At 39.5% G+C, this 25,287-nt stretch overlaps 1 protein-coding gene across 2 annotated transcripts in view; it reads left to right on the forward strand.

The window, feature by feature from the left end:
• Positions 1-10,248: 10,248 nt before the first annotated feature.
• The window catches only part of pcbp4 (poly(rC) binding protein 4), a 54,882-nt gene continuing 39,843 nt past the window's right edge, over positions 10,249-25,287 (forward strand). Inside the window, exons 1-2 of one of the 2 annotated variants that reach the window (XM_074680863.1) lie at positions 10,249-10,355; positions 11,609-12,029. The gene's annotated coding sequence lies outside the window, so the exon portion shown is untranslated. Of the gene's footprint in view, positions 10,356-11,601; positions 12,030-25,287 lie in introns of those variants that run through there. The other variant, XM_074680864.1, reaches the window with a different exon arrangement.

The following is a 25,287-nucleotide window of genomic DNA, read 5'->3' on the forward strand; positions in this document are numbered from 1 at the left end:
AAGTTTTTCCTCTACTAAATGCAAATAAGAAAAACAGTTGTTTAAAAACCATTTCAGGTCAATTGCCACAACTCAGTTGTTGGGAACAGGTTATTGTGGCCATGCTAGTTACCTCCAATGTGAATGTAAGTGTATGAGAAGGTATTGATACAAAGGGCTGCACAGTAAAGGGTTAAAACAATGAATAAACAATGCTCTCGATAATTAAAGCCCGGGGCAGAGAAACATGCTACCACAAACAGCTCTCTAACAAAGTGTTTCATGGTAATTGTTTTGTCCTCTTGTTGGCTGTATGGATACAAACATTCAGCTTTTATCCTTTATGCTGGACATTTTTCCCTGCAATCATGTACGCTGATGAGGAGAAAATGTTTGTCCTTCACTCTCTATAAACGTAAAGGAAACAAGACTATGAAGAGCTCATTATTCAGAAGCTGGAGAGCGGATCTTATGTTATTTGATTTGGCAAATTTATTCATAATTTATTATCTCAATCTGGTGTCAAAGTCGACGTATTCAGGCCTCTTATGCATCAGCCGCCAGCTCTGAAAAGTTGCCAAAGTTACAAAACATCGTCTGAGTGGCTGGTGTCGCCAAAGTATTGCAGTATTGTGCACAAGAATGGCGTTGTGCTCCAGCAGGAGATCTCATTACCTGCTCCCCCACCTGAGTGCACGTTCAAGATCAAAGCCTCTTGAAGGTCCTCTTCATACCTGAAACATGAGACACTGCAGATAGATAGCCCTGTCACTAGAGCTATAGTTAAGAGATCCAGGGATAAGGAGTTACTAGGAAGTCATGTTTTACAACTTTCTGTTCAAAATGCAAAGTAAAAATTGAAGCATTACAATATTTAATCTGCTTCATTTTTAATCTCAAGCAATCAGATCCTTTGAGGCGCGTTAATAATGCAGAACCAAACTATGTTTATTTATTATCTACAAAGAAAAGTTATTCCCTCACGTCCCTATTTCAATTTTTAATGTGGTTTTTAAGTTCTTTTTCCTTCTTTTGCACTTCTTTGAAATGAATGCCAGAACTTCCCACACTTTCCACGGTACTTATCAGATTGAGTTCCTGCCTACAGGCTGTTTCCAACCACAACACAAGACACCATCACGTCATAATGTTGCCTGCTTGGCATTTTTGTGCACCTGCGAATGATACAGTATCCTTTGCTCTGTTGGAGACATAGCCTAGAGGAGCACTTCCTCCCACATCTGCCATGATCTCATTCTCGGCTTTTGTTTTTAACAGACGCTGAATCAAGACCTCTGCAACTCAGGGCACGAGGCAGAGGTTGAGTGAGACGTTTAACAGTCGGTGCCTCTGCAGTGGTGAAAATGATCTGCATTAAAATCTTAGTCTTTTAAGCGTCTAAATTAAAACTAGACCATGCTTTTGAACAGAGCTTTATTAATGCGGGTCCAGGAAGAGACATTTTTTTATCTTTAATGAGAGAAATCTATTAATCTCTTCACAAAACTAATGAATGTTTCCAAGGAAGTTTGTGAGACATCTGAAAAACGGCTATTAAACTTCTATGATATTTAAAAGGAGGACTTTCAGCATTAAGTAGTGTCATAGTGTGATGTTCACCTTCTGTTTTATGTCTAAGGACATGACAAGTCTTTGCTGGATCACTTACACTCAGTACCGGCTTGGACCCTTCAGAACTGCCTTCATCCTTCGTGGCATAGACTCAACAAGGTACTGGAAACATTCCTCAGAGAGTTTGGTCCATATTGACATGATAGCGTCACGCAGTTGCTGCAGATTTGTCGGCTGCACATCCATGATGAGAATCTCTCATTCCACCACATCCCGAAGGTGCTCTATTGGATTGAAATCTGGTGACTGTGGAGGCCATTTGAGTACAGGGAACTCATTGTCATGTTCAAGAAACCAGTCTGAGATGATTCCAGCTTTATGACATGGAGCGTTATCCTGCTGGAAGTAGCCGTCAGAAGATGCTCATAAAGGGATGGACATGGTCAGCAACAATACTCAGGTAGGCTGTGGACTTAAAACCAGGCTCAATTGGTACTAAGGGGCCCAAAGTGAGCCAAGAAAATATCACCCACCCCATTGCACCACCAGCAGCAGCCTGAACCGTTGGTACAAGGCAGGATGGATCCATGCTTTCATGTTGTTGACGCCAAATTCTGACCCTACCATCCAAATGTGGAGCAGAAATCCAGACTCATCAGACCAGGCAACGTTTTTCCAATCTTCTATTCTCCAGTTTTTGTGAGTCTGTGTGAACTGTAGCCTCAGTTTCTTGTTCTTAGCTGACAGGAGGGTCACCCGGTGTGGTCTTCTGCTGCTGTAGCCCATCTGCCACAAGGTTGGACGTGTTGTGCGTTCAGAGATGTTCTTCTGCAGACCTCGGCTGTAACCAGTGGCTGTTTGAGTTACTGTTGCCTTTCCATCAGCTCCAACCAGTCTGGCCATTCATTCTCCTCTGACCTCTGGCATTAACGAAGCATTTTGGCCCACAAAACTGCCGCTCACTGGATATTTTCTTTTTTTTTTGGACCATTCTCTGTAAACCCTAGGGATGGTTGTGCGTTAAAATCCCAGTAGATCAGCAGTTTCTGAAATACTCAGACCAGCCGTCTGGCACCAACGACCAAGCCACGTTCAGAGTCACTTAAATCACCTTTCTTCCCCATTCTGATGCTCGGTTTGAACTGCAGCACATCCTCTTGATCGTGCGCCTAAATGCTTTGAGTTGCTGCCACGTGATTGGCTGATTAGAAATTTGTGTTAAAGAGCAGTTGGACAGGTGTGCCTAATAAAGTGGCTGGTGAGTGTGTAACAATATTTTCTTGATTTTTTTTAGGTAGAATAATGTCCTCCGACACAGGTTGCTATTGCCTTGTAGCATGCTGCATATCCTGGGTGTTAAGCACTTAAGCACACATACACTGTACATATTAGCCTTTGAATTGTGCTCTTGCAGTGTTTACAAGCTTTGATTAAGGATGCATGTTGATGAGACATGAGATCTCCCCTCTCCTTTCACCAGTCTTTGATTGGATTTGGGCTTAAATTTCCCTGCAGCTGCAACCAGCAGGCAGATCCTATGAATAAGCTAGGTACATTCATTCCCCTATAATTTTACTCCATGTGAACCATCATTATAATTTGTAGTGTATCATCAATACTCAGCGGGAATGATAACATGGAGAAATTGAGTGTGGGAGTTTATATATTTTTAGACATTTTAGCGCAAAAATTTTAATTTCCTCAGGAATTGTCAATCCTGCATCAGGCAATAGATCAGTGCATCGTTCAACTGAAACAGACGTGCTAAGGCTGTTCAAGTGGAGAACTCATAGAGATGTTTTATTTATTCATTGTGCAAAGAGAAGGCAATGGAATTCAGCAAAGTGTTTCTTATTTCTCCCACACATTCAGAATTGAATAAGAAACATTATCACTCAGTCCTATTTAGCTCTGGCTTTGGTCCTCACCAACTCCTGAGGGAACAGCCTCTTTAACTACAACTCCACCGCTTCTCCTCCATGATGGCTACAAGCTAAAATATAACTGTGTTAGTCTGCAGTTTGGTGCCAATGGGAAATGTACCGAGGGGTTTAAGACTTGCTGCAACAAAAGCAGCACTATGCATGGTCAGAGTAAGCCAACACAATAATGTTTGAGGGTAAAAATGAGCTGAAACTCAGTTTCTAAGCTCCAAAGATACTGAAAATATGAGCTGCAAATTTGAGGTGTGATTCTTTGTAGGTCTCTCCCTGCTAATGACCAGTTTCACAGTGTCAATACTTACCTCAGCTTTGATACTCACATCAAAAATATAACTAGAAGTATGTTTGATCGCTTGGAACAGCCCCCCTGTGGGATTCAAGGAAGCTCATCTGTGAACTTTTTCATGAGTTGCTCTGAAATGTGTTGGATTGAACCTTGTCTTTCTAATCTGTTCCACATCATTTAGCTTCTCTATTTCATTTAATCTTCATTTGTATGCTCATTATCTATCCCAGCAGTCTATCTGATACTTTTTCCTCTGTGTTTTTTACTCGATTTTTTCCTCTCTGATTTTGTGCAAACTGCATCAATGAAGTGTAATTAAGTCGTGGAGGAAAAAGTGGCAGAAGCAGCAGGTCTTGTTGTGGCAGACTTTTGTGTAAAACTAATGAAAACATGTTCTTACACAGTAGCTGGTCATCCTCATTGACTCCTTTGCATAAGAGTTTTTTTTTTTTTTTCATTTTGAGTACACAAAGCAGCACTCAAAAAGCAGGCATAATGCTTGTTTCATAAGCCATTTAAGAGCAAATCCAGCTCCAGCTACCTCTGACCATGACTCCTTTGCCTCCTTTGTTCAGATGAATTCATGCATTTCAACCAGCTTCTGGAGGATGTACTCCATGAAAGATGTGCACCCTAATAATAACACCAATGCACTTGTGGCTGTAGTAGATTCTGGGTGAGTTATTTGGCATTCTGCATACTGGCTCAGCAAACAGAGAAACACCTGTAGCTTTTCTTATCGTGTGATATATGAGGTAACTTTCTGCTGGATTCAACAAGAACTCCCTTTTCATGTTTGGTAAGCAAACACCCAAAAAGAAATGTCAAACCGTCGCTGCATGCTTCAGAGAGAATCAAAGACGAGCAAATAAAACCCCTGCAGAGGGAGAAACTTTAATGAAAAGCAAGCCCACTGTGAACTCTGGCATGTGGAAACAGACAAAGGCAGAATATGTCTTCAATCACCATTTGTCAGCACAAAGTTAAGAAATGCTGTGAAAATCCAACAAAGAATGTTAAGCCGTGTTTGTTTGTGCATGAGAGGATGGCAGAGAAGAATAGAGACGCTCCACGGATGAGTAATTGTAGTTGTCGACTTGGTGTCATCTCTCGTTGTTTCAGTGTCATTTAGTATGAGAGCTATTTGTTAAGCCTGAGCGCTCGCAGACAAGCAGGGATGATATACATTGTGTTTGCCAAAGCAAATGGGGGGTCTGTATACCATAGCCGATTTCAAGCAGCAGCAGGACTTTTTGTGAATTGGACATAACTTTGTTGTTTGCAGATCAGTTTGATTTTACAAATTATGATTCTGCAACAATAATAAAACAAACAAACAAGTTAGCATTTCAGGCTCAACAAGAGTTAATGAGAATATTTCAAATTCAAGTGTCTTCCCCCAGTGTGCTGGTATGAAATGAAACTAGAGTCATAAAAACATTGAATTGAATTGAATTTATTTGACTGAGACAATAACATTTACATAATCCCCTTTTAAGAACTTGAGACTGATGTGTTTCACAGAGAGCTTGGTTTTTACAGACATGTTGCTGCTTTTATTACAAAAACATGTTACAATATTGATATGTTAAACTTTAAAAAACATGTGATAACACCAAATTCCTCTCTCCACAGGTATAAACCAACTGCATACCCCATTTTCAGAGCTAATCTTTAGCTGTGCAGTCAAGAATCTGCATTACTAACTCACTATTTGCTCAGAACCGGTGTTTACATGTTAATCTTGTTGTAATTAAGGTCTGAAATTAACACCTTCTTCTTTAATGTGCTGTTTTGTCCCTTTCAGCACACCATAGTTAAGCTGCCACAGCGTCTCCCTAACACCTGTCTGGAAAATCACGTCGCCATTGTTCATTTGGAAGACATGCAGCATTCAGATACAGCTTATCAGACTACTGCATTAATTTGCTTCTCAAATCAAGACTCTGGTAAGAATTGCTTTACATAGTTTATGTAGATGTGAAAACTCTTATTGAAGTACAAATTGATAGATTTTTTTTCAACGTCTAATGATATGGTTAAACCAAAAGATTAGTAACTACTGGAAATGATTGATTCTTCATGATTTAGAAAAACTAATCATGAGACAGCTCTTGTTCAAACTGATGCAGGGGTGTGGCCAGAGGGGAAGCTTGGGGTGGCAATCTCCCTTCAAGTTTGATTGGCCACCCAAGGTTTAGCATACAACCAGTTGATCTTTTGCCAATTTATTTGTCGCTGGTTCCATTTTTGCCTCAGGCTTTTATATTAGACAGCTGTTTAATTAAACGTCCTAATCAAGCTATTATTGCAGCCCAGCTTAAAGAGACTATGAGGACTTCCCAAGTGATCTTGAAGCAGCCTCGCTTCTAGATACATGCCTGATTGTAATCAACAACTCAAAATGGGATTATCAGCACCAAATATGTTTATTTCTAAATGCTATTTCTCATCTTCCCAATCAGGTCAGGCAGGACTGAAGTAACTTACAGCACGTCAAAGTCTCTATGACAACACCACACCAGCTGACAAAGTTTAGAAGTGAGCAGAGAGCTCTGTGTTTTACTCTGCTGAAAACAATTTCTTAGACTAAATTTGTAGTGATGGTGGACTCAGGAGCTGGACTGGCAAAAAGAAAAAATGATTGAAGAGCAGAAGAAAGATAAATGGGAGAGTGAGAGCACAGGCTAAAGGCTAAAACACATGTTAAAGGCTACAACACAGGCTAAAGGCCACAACACAGGCTAAGCTGATTGTGATAATGTTCATTCCAAACCACATGAAGCAGTTATGGACTGCGAGTAACACTAAATATAGACGGCTTCTAAACTACAAAGTCAGCTTGTTGTCAAGTTTCAAACAATAGCACTGCATAAGTGTTCATAAATATAATATCTTGTTTCATTGTTTCTGATTAAAAGTGGTATTGAACAAAGAAAAGTAGTAGGGGATACTGTATGGTTATAACATGGGGAGAGTTGTAACACCACCAATGCCACCTATCAGGGGTAAGATAGGAGTCACATGATCGTGTCAATATTTACCCACTTCCACCCTGATCACACATGGTGATTGTCAGGGCTGGAAACAGGTGCATGCAGATTCTATAGAAAAAATGATTTTGGGGTAAGGAAGTAAATGTTTTGACTAAGACTAAATTTTGTTTAGTACTTATACTATTCCAGGTAAAACCATTTGACTCATATCCAATTAAATTGTAGTTTTCTCAGGCAAAATGTGATGCATCTGTCCCATGCTAATGTCAATCCAGTACGCTAATACAGCTAGCTTAACACTGGCTGACAGGGGTGGGGTGCGTTGTAACACATCTTTAAAAAGTGTCACAACCATCCCCTTATATACAACTAAGAACCTCTTCTTGGTTTTTGTAATGTTACATAACACCTAGGCAGTGGAAAAGAAAGGCTGACAGAGGTGTGTCTGCAGATGTTTTTAAAAAAGCATTTGATGAAGTCACAAAGAATCATATGTGAGTTAGATGAGTCACTAAGGCACATGGGATCTAACATATTACTACAAATCACTGCAGAAGCTGAGGATCTACTGAAATCCCAGTGTAGGTTACTGGGCACAGTGATATCCCAGTGTAGTTTACTGGATCAGCTGCAATATTTTCTCTGATGGCCAGGAGGAAATGTTGCTCCTCAAAAAAGAAAAAAAAAGATACCTCTGACTTCTTAGACCTCTATGACCTCTGTTTTTGCTTTTTTTTGTCTGTTACAACTTACCCCAGCATGTGTTAAAAACTACCCTGGTAGTGGGGTAGGTTGTAACAAAGGACCACCATGTATTTGACATCACCTGGTGAGGTCTGTGATGTTCTTGCAGAGGTTTCAGTTGGTGCCATTTGTGGTAGACAAATGTGGCTACTTTGCACTAAAGTTTGAGAACGATGACTCAAAAATTCAGTGGGTTAGAGGTGCTGAAGTAAAACCTGTTACAACCATACCTGGTCTCCCTTACTATAAAGAAGATCCTCCAATCTCCTTTAATTTGCTTTAAAACAAGCACACACCTTAAGAGTCATGAGTCACTGTTGTTAAGAGTCATACAAAGTAAGAACTGTGCCCCATTTGGGCTAACCCAGTCAAGGAAGTCTGGACACACCCCTGCACTGATAGGTCACTGTTTAAGACCTTTTTCAAACTCAGTAAATTAGATGCCATAGACCTTAGTAACATAGAGATAAATGACAGAGCATCTGTCAGTCCTGCAGAAAACAGTATGAAAATGTTTCAAGCTATATCTGGGAAGCGGTTCAGACAAATGCTTTAGAAACTGAGTGAATTCTGACATTTTGGTTAATGAAAGCAATGCCTTTGAAATAGCTTTTGGTCTATTGTTTTTGGGTCTGTGTAAGGAGGAGCTATTTCTGATTGTAGAGGCTGAAGCATGAGCCAATACTGTAAAAAAAAGAGAGTGAATAACAGAGTGCATGAATAATTGAAGCTGTCTGAGCTTTTATCCAGAGCCTTCTCCTTTTAAATAATTTGAGTCATGCATTACTATTTTTGAAATTTCATTTTGCAGGTTTATCAAATTCAAGCTGCGGGTCATAAATTCTTGCAAAGAATATTAATTTTATTAATAATATCTTTGTCTAAACTCTGTGTCTTGATATTAACACGTGTTGTCACATAGGGAAACACATGGAACTCGATTGTCTTTTTTCAGATCGAATATAAGAGGATTTTGTTGCAGCTGCTGATGGACATCTTTAAGTCAGTAGTTATGACTCAAACTGCCTTGAAAGGTGGCTTGACAAGCCCAGATAGTTTTCTCCATTTCCCCCGTATGCACACAAAAACACCCAGCAGAGAGAAAATCTGATTAATTCACCAGAAATCCTTCACCTTCTTGGTTTGTCCAGCTTTGATTGAATAAGGTCTCAGTGATATCCCTGTGTTATAAGTGTCAACCATACTAATGTGCTCACATTACTCCCTCCTTGTTGATGGCTGTATGTGAAATTCAACAGTGCACCTCAGCTGTTTTAAAGCCACATCAGCGTGACTGATGTGTGGCAGCGTTCTGACCTGCAGTCCCTTAGTGGTTGCTGCATTTTGTATTCTTCTGACAAACCATCCTGTCTGCCCCTGTAAGATGGATTTGAGATCACACAGCACCTCCTGCTGTTTGAAAAACATCATTTCGCTCTGTCATCGAGTCCATAGAAAGTTACTCACTGAAGCTGTAAGTGCATGATTCATAGGCTGCTATTATGTAGAAACTCCCACAGAGTTACAAGGTTAAACTTTAATAGGCCATATTCCTCTTCTATTGCTACCTATCAAAGTTATTTCCTTGTCAGAAGATTTAAAGCACACTGTAATGTTTCTTCCAACAAGGTTAGGATGTAATGTAGCTTTATTCACTTGGTGATACTGCTCTGACTCAGGAATTAGGTAACAGTGATGGATAACTGCATTTTTCTCTCTTAATATTTGACCATGTTAGTATTCAGGAAACTGAGAGTTTCCTCGGTCATAATTCTTAACTTATTAAAAAAAAAAAAATAACCAGCTTATAACATTTTTTGTAGAAATTACCCACCCAGTAAATTATCTACCCAAACATCTACTGACTGTTTCTCTAATCTTTCAAAAACTTATTGTGAAAAGAAAGTTTTTCCTTCAGAATAACTCACAAAGTTCATTAGCTTCAGAGCTTTCTGCTGTTCTTTTAAAGAGGCTGCTTTATCCAGAGAATCAAATTATCTGGCAGCATAAACAACAACAAAAAAAGTTAATTGATAGGTTTAAAGAAGAATGATTTAATTACTGCCTGCTCAACCCCAAATTATAAACATCTTCCAAATAAAATAGGATAATGGTACTGAGTCTGGCTTTGTGGCAAACTTAGCGTTAGTCAGAGGTCTTAGGTTGCACATTTAAGAACAGAAATTAATCCACTTGTCCTCAGATTAAAAAGATTTGAAAAGAAGAGTTTGTATCAAGCTAATTATGATGATATAAAAGAGATTCTTTTGAAAATGTTTTGATGCACTGACAACAAAAAGGACAATTTTCTTTTTAATTTTGATGCTTTCTAAGTGTTCCTTTTGTTCCCAGGGCTTTGTAGAAATGTCAGGGTGGTGATATTTTATGAGTAACCTATGAGTGTGCCACTTTTTGTGTCTTCCTTTTGAAATAACTGTATCTTGTAAGACCCATGTGGGCCCTAATGATTTATGCATGACACAGAATCAAAGTAATCAATCAATCATTTGCCCACCCATGATCTTGTTTAATTAATGCTGCGTCCCAGCTGTCTTTGGACTTCCAGCCAGGATGAAAATGTCACCATCAGACAGGCAAAGCAACAAAATGCAACCGCTCACAGAGACAGTATCATAAATGTCAAACGCTGAAGACAAACCTCCCTGTTTAGAAATACACATGTGATTTCATATCCATCCCCATTTCATTTTATTTTTCTCTTCTGCAGAGAACATGAGTCACCTGAGGAGCGACTTTGTGAAATAGATGGAGATGTCATCCTCAAATTACCGGGACGCTTTCCCCGTCACACAGGAGCAGTGGGAGCTGTCTGGGGTACCGTGCTCCATGTCTTTAAATTAATGAGCCGTTCGTCATGTGAGAATTCATCATAGTAACACACTCACACGCACACACACGCTAAGCTTGGTGTGAAAAAGACTGATTCACATCATCCTGTCCCCTGAGTGATGTTGTTTTAACATGTCACAGCGGACAAGCTGTCAAAGTCTCGCTTTAGATAGTGCACATATATGATGCATATTGAAAAACAATTTGCCATGATATTACATTTTAGTGCCTATGCAGTAAAAGTAAGAATAAAAAGTAAAGGTGAATATTGAGAGAAAGTCTCATTAACTGTTATTTCACATCTACATATTATGTCATGGTCTTTCACTGTGTCTTTTTTAATCTTCTTGAGTTACCTGATTGTAAGGCTTTTCATATACTTCTTATTTATTTATATACACTTCCTTTTAAATCTTTCAATTTCAATTTAGTTTATTTGACAAGGAGGGACAATGTAGATTCGTACACACTTAAAAAAATAAAATGTAATTGTACCCAAATCTAGCTACCAAGCTAATTTCCATTGGTAGTCCCCCCAGCTAAAATATCAAAACAAACAGGTTAATTTTTTTTTTCTGTTCTTCTTGTTTTGTTTCTTTTTAAGGAGTTGAGTATTAAGTGCTAGAGTTATTAATTACAGTGCTGAAATTGATATTTAAAGTGCCAGGTCTCTTGGACAAATAAGCAGTGAAAAATAAATTCAAGAAATGAGAGAGAGAGAAGAATTATTAAAAATAATAATAATAATAAAAAAATCTTACCGGTTAGATGTTATTAAGCAGGCATCAAGACAGATTTCTAACAGCTCAAATGACAATAAACTACTGTTGTGACCCTTATGAAGCAGTTGCACTACGGAAGCCGTAACACTAGATGGCGCTGCGTGAAAGATTTTGAGTTTAAAACGCACTAAAAAAAACTTCAAAGGAGAACGCCAAAAGCTCCAATTTTACCTTTGCACCTCTAAGTAAGTCATAATATTTCTTTTATTGACAACAGTAGTGCTTAAAATTCGCGTCAGTGATGTTTTAGGAGCCTTTAGCTCCCAATTAACCGAAGTTGAATGGCAAAAAGAGTCATTTACGTGAACGTTATGCGAAGATGGGTTATTTCGTTACCAAAAAAATGTAACGCCATGTTAGGGTCATTTGGATTTTCACCTCCCCGGCTTTAATAAGACAAGCCAATGCATCAAATTTACAGTCTGAATGAATGGACTAATGTAATTTCCCGCGCAGATGCTCCCTGATCCTGGATGTGTCAATCTGCGGTGCGGTGCTCGGTAAAAGCTCTCAGCGCTCCCAGAGGAAGGTCCTGCGGGGACAACGCTATTACACACCGGCTGAGGAGGCGACACAAACACACAGGAAGCTAACCACGACCGAAAGAGAGACAGAGCACTTTTTCCTGCTCCTGTTCTCTCTCTCTCCCTCTCTCTCTCTCCTTGTGTGAGTGTGTGTTTGTTGGTGTGTGTGTGTATGTATGTGTGTGTGTCTCTCCCCTCCTCAGCGCACAGGCGCCCTGCACTCCAGTCTGCTGACACACCGGGAGGACAGTCCGCTCTGCACGCCCGTGTCATTGGACTCTATGTGGATACAAATCCCGCTGATCGCACTTCCATGGGGAGACTTTCGCCTGCGATCACATACATGAAAACAGGTAGGACACTTTGGCTATTTTTAACGAGACATTCGTGGACAGCATGTTCCTGATTTGCAACTTGAAACGGCTCTTATCCGACAGGGGAACAATCTTGATCGCTGATTCCTGTCAAATCTCAGTTTTATCCATCGAAATGAGACGTCTGTTTTCAAATTTAGCCCAAAACTCTCCCAATAAGTTAAAAGCATGACCAGGTCATTAGAACCATACAATCTTCACAGTTCTTGTAAATTACTTCTCTGATTTTACTTGGACGCACTCCTGTGAGTATAAATTAAAATCTCTCACTAGATTATGAAGCTATGAACTGTTTTGGGCTGTTAAATCCAGTGTATGGCTCAAAGTCCCCAGATGAGCAGGGGACACTGTAAGAGGGAGGACACAATCGGTCTCTTGTGAGTGTGTCTGTGTGTATGAATGTGTGTGTCTGTGAGGACGGTTTTATGATAATGAAAGTGGACCCCAGTTGGCCAGGCCAGTCCTGAACACAAAGATCATTCTCAACAAGTCCGGTACTGTGGGCGCCTGTGGGTGCTGAGGCAGCGAGTGTGTGTGACAGCACCATTATTCATGAGGATGCCTAATTGCATTAGTTTTAACAGAGGATGGAAAAACTGTCTTGATGGGCTGACCTACATGAAAAACCAAAACACGATGGAGCGGTGTTTCAGCTTTGCGTATTTTCATCCAATTCTACCAAATAATTGAGAAATTCTGGCCACATTTGGAAAACTTCAAATCCAGTTTAGATTATCTCTGTTATGTGTTGCAGACTCACAGTTTCCAGATATTCACAGTGTTTGCTGGCTGGAAACAGGACGTAGCCTGTTAAACACGACCATTAAAGGGAGGAAAATGTGTCCTCTTTCCACTTCCAGTCACATGCTTTGAGTTATATCGCCTACAGTTATCTGCTTTAGCACAACAGGGCTATCAGAAATCAAACTGACTCATTGCTTCAGACTCTCCAGTACAATGGAATCAATAAAAACAGCATCTAAGTAGTGATAGTGGACCAGCTGATTGATTCAGGAAATCATAGTCCTTCCGTGCTGGAGATGCTCATGAATCTTGCATGTGCACCTCCACTGTGTGTATCTGTATGTGTGTGTGTGTGTGTGTGTGTGCATAGACAACAAGCTCAAACAGGAGTAGAGAGAAAGGACACAATTGAAAGAATGCCCATCACTTACAGGCTGTTACTGTAAGCTGCAGAATTCATTTGCTTGTAATGCATTGTATGGCTGTTTTACTGGAGAACTAAAGGAGGACATGGTACAGATTTATCTTTCTTGGCACATAACAAAAATCAATAAGGAATCAGATTTTTTTCCATGTGTGTGTGGTGAAGGGGCGTCCTGAGTGCAGAAACACTATTTTTTTCCCAAAAGAGGAAAGAGGGAACAGAAGATACAATTTGGCTTGTGTAGGAGAAGCACACACACACACACACATATACACACATCTTATAGAGACACTCCAGGGTAGCTCAGACACAGACCACCATGTAATGCTGACTCTCCATCCAAATGCAATTCCTTAATGCACTCTGAGAGTCAGAGATCTAATAAGAAGTGGAAGAGCATCCTCCAATAATGAAACCCCACCTGCATCTGTGCTGCAGAGTGATGGGCCGGGGCTGAGAGGCTTCATAAATAACAGAGAGCAGACCTGACACGTGCTGCTCCAACGTCTGGGAACTGCCAATAATCCCTCTCATCTACTAAGATGCTGCTCTTGCAGAGTGAAAAGGGGGTGGGAGGAAACACAGGCACAATGCTTAGTTTTTAGTTTGCAGTCATCAAGTAAAAGCAGCCCAGTGCAGCAGCTTTAGTCTATTAAACAGATCTGCAGAGGGAGATCAGGGATATCCAATCACCTTTTACTGATGAGGAGCTTTCCTGGTTGATTTAGCCTTTAATTACACAGAGGAGCTGAGTGACTCATTCAGAAAGCATCCACAATTGTATGCAGATTTTTCCTTTTATTGTCTTGATTTCTTTACTCAATATCAAATTAGACCTAAATTGCTTCCGCACAGATTTAAAAAACCTGTAATACCTTGTGGAGCTGTGTTTTTGAGAGGCAAATCACTATCTGTCTTCACTCAAGCACTAATTTAGATGTTGTTGTCACAGGAGCATTGTTGTGTACAAATTAATTTCCTCTCCAATATAAGAGATAAATCCCCTGTAGCAATTAACCTGCATTTCAGCAATTAACCTGTGCTTGTCGTATGTCTAATAACTGCACACTCTTGAGGCACTGCTCGATCGGACTGAATTCTTGTGCTTATGAAGTTGCATGTTGTGCAAAGAAAGCCTTGAAAGAAAATCACATGACTGCCCGTGTATTTCTGATCCAGCAGCTCCCATATAATAAACAGTGTTGTTGGCTTTGTTGCGGAGCTCCATGAAGAGCGCCTTTCTTCTGAGGCAGAATGTGACCCTCGCCGCTGTTCTTAAGACTGACCCTGTGGTTGACAGAGCCGCGGGCCGTCCCCGGCTGCTATGAAAAGATAGCACTGTGTAGCCGAGCTCCGGAGATTGACCCAGCAGGCCCCGTGACTGTCCTGTTGTGTCTCTCAAAGAGTCTCATGAGCGTGATTTATTTAGTTCAGAAGTCGCCCAGCTTTTAAAGAGCCGCTTTCATGCTGTCGATACTGTAAGGAAAGTGACTCAGGAAATAAGGATAGGTGTAGCTAAAAACGTCACTCCAATGACTAAGTGCTGTTTTGAAACACTAAAAGTCTGCCTTCGTGACAGTAATCCGCTTTGCTCCTTGGTACACTAAATGGAGGTTTTCTTTCACTTGGCCATCTGCATCAGTGTGTGCGTGTCTGTTTTTGTATAGCGACCAAGAAGGAGAGAAGCTTTTTATCCCCCCCCCCCTCAGCTGCCGAGTGCCTGAAATATTTAACAGGGACTGCACTATTTTTGGGTTTGTGCTCGGTTTGTTCGGGAGCTTATGTAATATGTAGTTTTAGCTCAACATGCATGGTGCTGTTGTATACCAAAGACACACCAGAGACTCGCTGAGGGGAAGACGCTGTAAACAATGTGATTTTGCAGCCACATCAAAGACTCTGTCCAGTAAAATCGGAGCCTCTGCACCATCTGTGCTTTGAAGAATTCAATTGCCATTTTGGAGACACTTTCTTGCGCATCAAGGAAGCAAGGCCGATCCACATCTTCTCATGTTACTTGTTTCTAAGAGGTATCGATCAGCTCGCCTCTCTTCCCTCCAACTGTCCCCATCTCCCCCTATTCCTCTCTCAATCTGTCTCCCCTCCCTCCTTCTCTCTCCTCCCTTTCCTCCCATCTCCTCTCTCCTCCGAGGTGTCAGATTCTCTGACTCATGCCCTGGTGTGGAGGATGGGAGGAAAAGCAGGGATGAAAGAGAAGAGAGGAGAAAGTCATTCTGCAGATAGAGAGAGTGACCTTCATCCAGTAAGAGGGGATGGGATAAAAGCGAGAGTTAATACCCTGCCAAAGAGTATTCTCCAGCATGCCAAAAAAACCATTCAGAATGATATACGGTCGCTAATAGAAGCTCTCTAATAAGAAGGAGCATGCCATTGTAAGGCAAGGCAAGGCAAATGAAGAGAAAATTCCAGCCTTGAATCCAGTGGGATAAACAAGCTGGAGAAGCCAAACTGTATAATCGAATGAAAACAGCACTGCAGCATGTGACGTACAGAGCCAGATCTTCCTTCTGTAAGAGATGTGAGATGAGAAAGACCTGAGATGGAGCTGCAGCCGAGCAATTTAAGGACAAAATAGCTGCAACTGTTGAGATGATTGGAGCGTCGCTTTAGACCTTTTGAAAGGAAAAATGCCAGACATCATTTTAGATGACGCTGCTTAAATTTGATGATTTGCTTCTTTCCCATTTTTATCATCGTCATCATCATTTATTTATATATTTGAATAATGAGAAAATGGACAAGAGAGAGTCCTTATTCACAGATATGTGAATGAAAACACAACAGTGTGGACAAATCAGATCACTGGAAAAGACTGTAAGGGGTGGAAGTTGAGGGAGAGATCATGGTACTAAATTTGCTAATTTGTTTTAAGGGATTATTTTCAGGGGCAGGAAGTTATAAGAAAGGAGATAACATCATTCATAAATCTATTAAATGTGAATAGCAGTTACCAAATTAAGATATGAGATTAGTAATAATCAATAAAAAAAACAAATAAACAAAAACAATACAACAACAAAAAATAAAAGGATTTCAAAAATATGTGAAATCTTTAAATTTAGGAAGCAGGGTTTGACAAGTTTCTGTTTTCAAGGCGAGAGGATTTAGATACTTCAAAGTGATGTAAAGGTAAACACAACAGTGCCAACAAATCAGATCATTGGAAAAGACTGTAAGGGATAGAAGTTAAGGTTGAGATCAGGGTACAAAATGTGTTAATTTTTTCTTAAGAGATTATTTTGAGGGGGAGGAAGTAATAAGAAAGAAGATGACATTATTCACAAATCCATTTAATGTTAAAAACAGTTACCAAATATTACTGAGATGTGAAATCAATAATAAGCAATGATATAAACAAAACAAAAAAAATAATAAAAGGATTTTAAATTTACCTGAAATTATTTAAATAATCAGCAAGCAGAGTTTGAAGAGTTTTTGTTTACAAGGTGATATGATTTAAATACTTCAAAGCACAGAATTAATGATAAAACCCAAAGATAATTCATCAAACTAACATTATAAAGTGCTACACAAAACCTAAAAAATCAAATATAAATACACCTCTTATGAATAAAACTGAAGGACACACTGAGTCTAGGAGGAACAACTAAAACAATACTTGAATTAAAAATGAATACGTCAATAAGACTTAAACATATCTCACAGAAACTTACCAGGGCTGTGATAGTGATGTAGCAGAATACACAGGCATATTAGATTAATCTGAGTGTGTTTTCTTTGTGAACTGATTGTTAGATGTAGAAAAGGGCGCTTGAGGACATCCCCCCTCCTAAGAAAAACAATCAAGATCAAAATCAGCAGATTGATCAATAATTCATATAAACCTCTGCGTAATCTCCAGATAAAAGCGAGGAAAGATAAATAACGAGGATATTGTACAGTAAATGGTGTTGAGCCTCAGAGTCTGTAGCCTTAACTACAGCCAGTGTAAATAAAGGCTCAGACGGTGTCACAGTGTGTCTGGAACTAGCATTCACTTGGGAGACAACTATTGACAGCCTTGAAACACACTGCTGTAAGACTCATTATCTGTATCTCTGATAGCGGTGATGAGAAAGAGGAAGCAACTCTTGTTTGTCTCATTTAGCGTCGAGATCCTTTGTGAAAACAGCAGAATCAGACTTGATCAGTGTATGTTTCCTGCTCGTTCGGGGTGTACACTTATTATTAAGCTGTGAGCCTGAACTAACTAAACACTGCTGCAGCCTGATGGACACACAAACTGATGGCTGAGGATAGAACGCAATAATGGAGTGTCAATTACCGTTCATTAGCTGTTGGATTCACTCGTAATTATGCAGATTGTGGAGCCAGATTGACATATTGGTTAGCTGCTTTGACAAGAAGGCCTGGATGTACTGATTTAGCCACTTTCAGAAAGACGGACAGTCTGGATAATAAGTACATACTCTGTAGCTCCTAAAGTGATATAAGATAGCTGCTTGAAGTGGAGTAATAGTGGTGTTAATCTCTTGTTTTTTTTCTGTATGGTGACAGAGGTTTAGATCTGAAACAGGAGGAGATGTTTGGAGGATGAGGGAGATATTACAGTGCTTTGTTTCAAATAAGATCTTTGTTGAGTGTCAGCTCGATAATGCTCCAGATTCATAATGTCAGCCAGATATCCCACGCAGTTTTTGAAATTCCTGCATCAGTAATTTTATGACACAACTTTCCTGCAGATTTGTTTGTGTGTGAGTTTTAGTCACACTTAACATCTCGACAGATTATGAAAAAAGGCTGATGAGGCAATTTTTCTCTTTTTCTTCTACAAATTAGTACATGATTTGATAATCACTTAAAAAATTGTAATGTCAGCCAGAAATCCCACACACTCTTAGGGACTCCAGTATTAGTAAGTAGTAATGTCCAGACATTTTGTAGCTGAACGTTTCATATTCTGGATTGAAACCCTGATATCCCAGTGTTTTTTTATGAATTAGAACAACTTGATAATGCACTAAATTTATCATGACAGCCAGGAAGCGAACACACTTTTTGAAAAACATGCACCAGTTATTTTTAGAACTTCAACTGTTTCCATTCTCGTCTTTGAAGATATCCGAAAATAGAAAATCAAGTAGTTTCATTCCTTCACAGATCATGGTTTGAAATCCTCATATAGGAGTGTTTTAATTTAGATAACAACCTCTTCAAATAACAACTTCAAAGCCTTTGTGATTTGTCATGCCTGCCAAGATTTCCACAATCATTTTGAAATTCCTGCATCAGTGATTTTGTCACAGCACTTCCCATGAGAAACTGTCACTCCACTTTACTGCAGCTTTGTTAAGATCTGCAAGAAACCGCTCTTTACAACATCCCAGATTATGGATTAAGATATGCTGATTAAAACTATAGGCTCTTGAAAACACTCCAGATTATAAGCAAGGTTTTAAAACATCCTGCATTAGTAGTTTTGTCACTCCACCTTCAGTGAGGAAGTATCAAAGCAACTTTTCTGCACATTTAAGAAATCTCTGCTGGAAATCTTAAAGATTTTTTGACTTCTTTCAACTCCTTACCGTTTTCACATAAAATGCGCATTTAAAAAAAGCTGATGTAACTATTTTCTACATCTAAGCCCCTTGATATTTAAAAACTCCATATTCATAGGCCAGACAGAAATTCCACAGGCTTTCTGAAATTCCTGCATCAGTGATTTTGTTGCAGCACTTCAGTGAGAAACTATGACGCAACTTCTTTATCAGATATGTTAACATCTGCAGGAAGCCTTGTGGTTTTATTCACTCTTTACAGCCCCACAGATTATGGATTATAATCCCTCAGCCTACGGGTAATCTTATCAGCGTCAGCCCACATTTAGGTGCAAGGGTTGTTGGCCTCCTCTCTGGCTCCAGGAGCAGCATGCAGCCCGGGGCTCTGATAACCCTCTCTGGAGCCTTGTGGTTGACAGGCGGCTCGCTCTGCAGGGCTGACACGGTTATGCTTTAACAGCAGATGAAGCCGACGGCTGATAGGAGAGGATGGTCCCCTCTGCGCCGAGGGCAGACCCCTCCCATTATATGTGACAGAGCTGAGACAAGACACGGCGAGAGATGAAACACCGCTCTTTAATTTCAAGCCTCTCCTGTTTCACAACTACAGCCCTCGCCTCCTGTCGCTTTTATTTTGTACTCTCAGCTCAGTGGAGAGACGGTGGAAGTGCAGACATGTGGAGAAAATGAAGTGCCCTCAAGATTTAGAGTTGTCAGCCTTTCCTGTCAATAATCCAGAAATACAATTTAGGAGTGTAACAATTTAATGACAGACAACTCAATTGATTCATGCAAAATAAAAATAAATATACAATCATTGATAAAGATGTAAACAACACAAATTTTAGAATTTTTTTTTATCTACAGATTTAAATAATAGGTCGTTGTACTCTTTAATTGAATATCTTAATGTTAGTTAAATACCTAACTACTCAAATAAAATTTTAAACACAATTTTGTTAAAATTAACAATTTAAAAAAATGTATATATTAAAATGAAAAACATCAAATAGTCCTTTTTTGTAACAAACTTTGTCATATAAGATAATTGTTGTGAATTACCCCATAATATCAACTTCCTTTATCTGATGACAGGATATTTTCAACTTAAAGCTCCTGTGGGGAGTTTTCAGATGTTTATGAAACTGAGTTAAAAAAGTAATGATGCTCCTATTTAATCTACTAAGAGAAATAAATACAAATTTGACCAGAGTGATTCTTTCTGTTTGGTTATTTTTAGTGTTTGATGCTGCTGCTGAAGGGTTGGTGTCATTGACTGTCTTATTTTATGTTTTCAGCAACACAAGGGTGTTTTTATTTATTTATTTTTTATCGACAAAAAGAGTGATGCTGATTAATCTGTTGGTCAAGAAATCAGAATTTTGAAATAAGTGGCTTCTGCCTATGCCTGCGCTTTCAAGGGAAACTAAAAACAATTTCTTGAGATACTGCAGGTAGTCTTTGTTTAAAATTTTATTTTTGAACACTTTTATTTGTAGGACACAGGGAAGTGAAAAGGGCAGGACACAGGGAGAAATGTGCAGAAAGAGGCCTCGGGCTAGAAGCAAACCTGGTTGAACAGGCCAAAATGTACCCCTCCAGTCCAGAGCATACCCGGGGTTAAAGTGGTCCGGGCTGGATTACACCCTCTGGTATATTTTGGCCTGGCCCACTTCATACCCTCCTCTATTAACTCAGATTATACATGGATTGATCACCTTTTTTGTTCTTGTAATCAAACGGAACAATAAAACATATGTTTTACGTACTGTTTGCATTCACATTGATTATTCTTCCTTGAACCAATCTTTGCAAACATGCAACCCCTGGAGGGGTATAGTGTGGAAATCTGATTTAACTAAGAGCATCTGACCGTCTTTGATTCTGAAAATAGACAAACAAGTCGCACAGAGCTACTGAGGAGTGAATACTTTAACAGTTAAAGAACTGCTCAAATCTTTGTTTTTCTTTGAAATAAACAAAATCAATTACAATTTGGATTTGCATTTGAATTTTTTATTTGAAGAAAAGATCATTTTATAAATTGAAAACTGCAGGTTACTGAGTTATTGAATCATGGAAGACCAACCGTATCACCACTTTTTGATGTTTTCCACTGCTGCAGAGCAAAAGTCACTCATCAGTACTGATATAATGAGGGGAACAATCTGCCCTGGGGGGTAAAAAAATGACCTAAGCCACTTTTACCCCAGGTGTAGTCTGGAGTGGGGGTATATTTTGGCGTGTTACACCAAGGTGCCCGCTACATGGACAGGATAACCTGCTTTTCACTAGTTACCACCATCTCTTGAACAGTTATTTATTTTTCCATCATCAATTACAGTGTTTAAATTGTAAAGCATCTATTGGCTGGTGATTAATATAAATATGTCAGGCTGTACAAAATAATAGTTTGATAATGCTTCTGACAGAAATATTAGTCAAGTCAAATTTCATTAATATAGCACATTTTAAAACACTGGCAGTTGACCAAAGTGCTGTACAAACTTAAAAACAAGATCAATAAAAACACAATGTATAGAAACACAATCAATTAGTTAATGAAAATAATTTTAAACAGCAGATTGGTAAATAGACATAAAAATAGCAGAAGAAAAAGCCAATAAGTAAAAGTAAAATAAAAAGTTGGATGTCTCGCCTAACCAGTAATAAAAGCCAAGCAAAAAGGTGTGTTTTAAGAAGTGATTGTAAGGTCTCTGTAGTCCGTGCGGTCCTGATATATAAGTAGTTTTCTGAAATCTACACCATTAGATACCTTTTTTGTCAATTCTTCAATAACTCATCTTGAAGTTGTACCGCCAAAGATAACCGTTGATGTAAGATTGTAATGTGGGTGGAATAATGTAATCATACACAACCTCATTATCATTTTTTATTGTTAATTTGTACTTTAGCAAATGCAAAAACAACAACATGACAGAAAACTTATACCAGCCATCGACCCATCTGCTCTCCAATTACGGGCAAAGGACATAGAAAAACCGATACCAGTCGACTTCTCAGAAAAACGCTGCTTACACGTGCACAAGACAAGCAGAGGAGCCATAGCTGTGTCCTCAGGGGCCATGAGGAGGACAAAAACTGTTCTGTTCCTCCTAATAAGATAAAGCAGGCGGGGTTCGTTTGAGAGTCAATTTGAAGTGATGTTGTGTATTCCTTTGTCTCACTCAGTATTTGGCAGTGCACATACAAAAACCAGATATACAGTCTCTGGTTGCTTGAGCTGCCACCAATAACACTAAGTCCTGAGGAAAAAAAGGCAGTTCTGTTTGTTTCTGTTCATTCTGTTGTAAAAATTAATTTAATTGAGAAAAAAAAGATTTTAACCAAGTTTTCAGGGCTTCAGAGCAGTATTGTTTACAGCTCAGTTAAAGCATGCCTCATTTGAACGATAGCTCTTGGTTGCATGAACACTCCCCTCTGCTGCATGGCTCATAAAGCAAAATAAGTGATGAATCCCAGCATGACTGGTGGCTGTGATGTGGGTAAAGCTAATCCAAACATGCAGCGACTCTTTGAATATTTTATTCACATGGAGTTGAGTCTGTTTAATCAGGAAGCCGCTACTTAAAGCCAAAACTCTGCAGAAATTCAAGTGTTTGGGGTGAATGTGTAGTCTCAGGCAGTGTGAGCCCAATATCTTCCACTATTTAGAGCTCAAAACACTCTCTGGGGCACAGTTTGGAGTCAGATTCATAGACAGAAACTCCAAACGGCGTGTTTACATGTGCTGTTTGGTCCCACAGGGTCTCATTTAACTCTAACAGGATGACCACTGCTGAAGGAGGACTCTGTTTATTTCCCCAGTTGTACTGTATGTGTTTCTTTCTTCATCATCATCATCTGAGTGCATGACGCTCTCATTGTGTCATCGCATGTCCTCGCACATGGCAGCACTTTGAGGGTGCTCGTGACAGATATCTGCTGAAAGTTCTCCTGTGGAACTTCTTAGCAGATCAAAGCCTCTCTTGTGTTTCAACAGGACGCTTTTGTGTGTGTGTGTGTGTGTGTGTGTGTGTGTGTGTGTGTGTGTGTGTGTGTGTGTGTGTGTGTGTGTGTGTGTGTGTGTGTGTGTGTGTGTGTGTGTGTGTGTGTGTGTGTGTGTGTGTGAATTGCTGGCTCCTTTCATCCTAGCAGCTGTATGTGGGTATGAGTGAGTTTGTTTTGGTGCACATGTCCGCCTGTCTGTCTGTCTTTCTGTCTGCCTGTGTGTGTGTATGTGTGTGTATGTGTGTGTGAATGGTCTCTCACCTCTTGGCCTGCCCATGCGTGTGTGCACACGTTGTCACCCTCTCACTTACTGCTCTATATGTGCCCACCCGGGGGACACCCTATCCCCTCTGCCTCTGTGTGTTTATCGAGCAGACATTCAATACGCCCCCCGACGCCCCTCCATGTACTGTATGCTTGTGGGGGCTGTTTCCATCAATCACCATAGAGACCAGGCATGTTGTCCTCATTCCTTCTTCATTTCCTCTCAGCCGTCTGTTTGCTGCGTGTGCGAGGGACACGGTGGCCTCAGAGCAGGTGTCCACTCCTCCAGACAGGCAGGTTGTACGACATCCTTTTCATCTGCACAGTCCCTTTGGCTTGGATGCTTCTGAAAACATGCGAGAAGGAAAAAAAAAACTATGGCTGCTGGCTGTCAAGGGATGCATGCTAGTTGTTTTTATCCATGACATCTTTGATGTATGCGTCATGGAAGGAAGATAAGAACACATCTGTGGATATTTTTAAAGAAAACAATGGTTTATCCAGCCTCTGGTACAAACTGGATTATATCAGCAACGTTTGATAATGTAATAGCATTATATTTTTTATATTACCTCAGAGGTTTGTTAAAAAAAAAAATCACACATATATATCATGATTTTTTACAACAGAGGTTTTATACTTGTCTCAAATTGAGGCTTTATACCCGAAAGAACTAAAATTAAAATGTTTTTAAAATGATTGATTCTTTTCATTTGTTTGTATTTTTAATTAAACTTTTAAAGTGCTGAAACCACTAGGGATGGGTACCTTCCACATTTGAAATGATACGGCACTGATGCCTGGTACCTGGCAATGGGTACTGGTACTCAACGGTACCTATTTTTGGTACTTTTTTATGTTTATGTGGTAAAAAATATGAATTTGTTTAATAATCAAATCTCAATTTTTTAACATTTAATATATTGATTCTTCAATATATAACCTTGCAATGTTGTGTGTGTTCATGTGTTCATGCCCAGCATGGAAAATCACCTTCTCTTCCACTCCCTCACAATCACAAGGATGCATTTAGGTACCTAAACAGGTACCTAGGTACTTTTGACAGAATTCGGCGGGTACCTATAAAAGTACCTAATTCGGTACCCATCCCTAGAAACCCGTACAAACAATAAAACAACATACAGACTTCTCTTAAGCCCTAATACTTTCTTCAAATGCCGTGTTTTGGACCGGTTGCCAAAACTTCAAGATTTTTCATGTGCCAAATTTTACTACAAAGACAAACAGTGAATCTGGCTGACCATTAATTGGAATCATTAAAATGTTCTGTGCTGAATTTTCTTTGGACTTGTTTGTTTTTATGTAATTCTAATTATTTTTCAGGACCTACTCTGCGTTATTTCTAACTCTCTGAACCTCATGATTTAACACAGGGAACAGTCTGTTCTGTTATTTGGTGTTTCTATCATCAGGGCTGGTTTAACTTTCAGTGCAACCCGGTTCTCTTGGTCAACTTCTGGCTATGTTAAAGACTTGATTCTGATTGATCAAAATGGGATAGCAAGGAATGTTTTATTAGATAAGGAGGATCTTTTAACATTACTCTCAATTTTTTCAGAGAGCACAAATTTTTACATTTTTAATTAATGGCAGACAAATGAGCAGCAGAGAAAGGAAGACAACAGAAGCGAACTGGTTCAAAAACTAGAGAGGGATGTCAAATCCATTGACTATACAGTCTAAAGTCATAACACACAAGCTGAGGTAACGAGACGTCGACCTAATTCTGGAAAACAGGCACCGAGCAAGCACAAACTGTAACACAATTACAGAGCAGTTGCAGGGTAGAACAGGAAGTAGCTTCTGTGAAGAATGATATTATGATTTGACTTAACTGTGAATGGTGTTAAATGTTGAAATTAGTGATTTATAACAATGAAGCAGGCAGAAGTTAAGACTTTAACATGAATTTGCTGGTAGCTGAGTAATAAGACGGATAATGTAAAGTGAGCAGGTGGTTATGCAAAGCAGACACACCCCAGCACACTCCCTCTGTGGGGTTTCTATTTTGCATAACCACGTGGTCACTATACATTACCTCACACTTAACTCAACTCTGTGACTGTTTGGCTGCTGTGTCTTCTGAATAAGACCCTAACTGCAGCCCTGCTCTTCTGCTTCCAACTTGATGATGCTTATTTTTAATTGGTCTGCATCAGACAAAATACTTTGAGCCTCTTATGTCCATTTGTTTTTGTGTCAGTCATTTGATTTAACGGAGTGATGCTTAACT

This window comes from Halichoeres trimaculatus, unplaced genomic scaffold (assembly GCF_033239565.1).
Source record: "Halichoeres trimaculatus isolate MK-OKI-2021-1 unplaced genomic scaffold, fHalTri1.1 fHalTri1_scaffold_11, whole genome shotgun sequence".
NCBI classification, from domain to species: domain Eukaryota; kingdom Metazoa; phylum Chordata; class Actinopteri; order Labriformes; family Labridae; genus Halichoeres; species Halichoeres trimaculatus.